Source organism: Aplysia californica, unplaced genomic scaffold (genome assembly GCF_000002075.1).
Source record: "Aplysia californica isolate F4 #8 unplaced genomic scaffold, AplCal3.0 scaffold00536, whole genome shotgun sequence".
NCBI classification, from domain to species: Eukaryota; Metazoa; Mollusca; class Gastropoda; order Aplysiida; family Aplysiidae; genus Aplysia; species Aplysia californica.
In genome coordinates, this window is record NW_004797806.1 from 194,767 (window position 1) to 197,266 (window position 2,500).

Consider the following 2,500-nt stretch of genomic DNA (forward strand, 5'->3'; position numbering starts at 1 on the left):
ATGATAGATAGATAGATAGATAGATAGATAGATAGATAGATAGATAGATAGATAGATAGATAGATAGATAGATAGATATCTCCCTATAGATATAGATAGATAGAGAGAGAGAAGAGAGTTTGGGGAGGGGGGTTGCAGACAGTGTACACAGAAAGGCGGACTGAGAGTCTGACACAGAGAAAGGTTGTCTTTATAATATCAACGTGTCTTTTTAAAAATTTATTTTCTTCAACGATTATTTCGCTGTTCAAATTACAGTGAATAATGGTATAATAACTCACTGAATCTTGTTTTTTTCTTCTCAAAATATCTATTGTTGCCCTAAATGCTGTCCTTGGTTGCAGGATGTGTTAGATATGAAGTATTATAATATCCTTAGAGGGGAGAAGGCAAAAATTAGCAATGTTGTGCAACTAAAAGCTCTGCGGGACGGCTGGTTTTCATTCCCATACTTAGTATAAGAAAATTTGCTAAGCCACATAAGTTATTTTAGTATGTGAAAACTCGTTTTTGAAAAACTAACAAACCCTGTGGGATAGCAGATTTTCACACCTAGTCCCTATATTTCCAATGTGAAAAATTGCTAATAAACATAGTCCATAAGGAAAAGTGTTCCTGAAATACTTAAACTTATATTATGTTTTAAAGTAAGCGCTGGGTACAGTTGAGTTCTTTAAGTCTTATGTTGAATAATCAGTCTTTGTCTCTTCCGTAATATACCTGGTGGGCGTTAACAGGCCTTCTCCCTTGAGCTTCTGAGTAAAGAGAAGTACGTAAGCACAATACTGGTCAATTAGTGCTGGGACAAAGGAAACCAGACAGAAACAACAGAAGGAAAAACAGTGGCACCCTCCAACTACTCATAGACATGTGCACTTGTCCATTGAAATCTTTAACTTGGGTGTCCCTTATGAGAACCTCATATATGGAAATGAGCATTTCCAGCTTATTTGCCATTGCAGATTTCTATTCAGTCGGGCTTTTGGGGTTTTGATGTTTTTCACATATTCTAATTGTTTTTCCTGTATGTTAATAACTTTAAATCTCAAGCACCTTTGCGCATTATTAAATGTAGTGTTATATTGCACGTGCTGTTTCCAACAGAGGTGGTTTTAAGCTGACTGTGGTGGTGCGATATGCTCATAGACTTGTACTCTTTACCTACAAGGCTGTGTAAAAAGTTGTTCCCTTATCCGAAGCGGACATTGGGGATTGTCTTGTAAGTGAGACAACTTCCTGGGCCTTCGGCATATTGTGGTAGGGTGGCCAGTTCCTTTCCACGCCGTCTTTACTTTCCCAACTCGAGGTCATGTACTCATTACTGCTGGGTGGGCAGGAGGGGGGGGAGGGGGCAAATAAAAATCCGTGTCCGAACCGAGGCTGGATCCCGGACTTTCCGCTTCGGAGACGACCGCATTAACCTCTCCTCCATCACACCCTCTGAGGCTGTGTGCTCTGTCGTAATTCTGGCTCACCACGGAGCGCACGATTTGATTCTATTTGGAACAAAATGAAGGGTTATACGGGATGCCCATTGTGGGATCGGGTCTGGTCAGGGCGGTTTGCTGGCCAGATTGAGGGCGTAAAGCGGCTTTCGTGTTTCAAGCCGATCGCGCCCGACTCGTCGCCTCAAAAACAAACGCGTTTGTTTTCAGGCAACGAGGCAGGCGATCGCCCCCGACCCGATCCCATCCGCAATGGGAACCCGATGTAATGAGGGACAATCGAAGTTTTTTTTCGAGAGCAAAGAGCAGCGGACATAACAGTGTCTGGTCTAAGATGTCATAATTCAGATAAATGATAAAACCTAAACGACTCGTCACAGCGATCAATGAACATTGCTAATTCAGTTATTCATCTCCTCATTTTTATCTAAAGTATGAGCTACATTTTTCTGTAGATTTTCTTTTAAGAAAGTGTGAGGTGAATCAATCGTAATGGTGGTTCCTCTTTGAAACGCATAATATAATTACAAGGACTATCTTCTCTTACTAAATAGATTTGAATAAATTGGAGATATTTGTTTAAAATTTGACACATGCAAATGATGTCACAATTTTGAGCACCTAGAGTGCGGTCAAAAATTGGTGTTGCAACTTATCCTCAAATATCTTTTTAACGGGTGAATCAATGTCATCCATACTTTGCACAGCAGTTTGTATCAATTTGTCTTAACTATATCATATTTTTGTGGAACAATTGGGGCTAGATTAAAGAAATTTTCTTCATAAGTTTATATAAAATACTTGAAATCTCTGTCCCAGGTAAAATGATATTGTTCACAGCACGTACAGCTTCTCACACACATTTTGATTACGCATACGGCCTATCAATGACAATTATTAGTTGCAAAACTTGTTACAAGAAATTATTGTTATAGTGAACACATTTTTGCACTAACGGCTCTCAAAACATGCGTTCAATAAGCATAACGTCCCGATTAGAAAAACGGGACGGTCTTGCTATTAAAAGCAAAATTGTCCCAGCTGTAAACATTTAA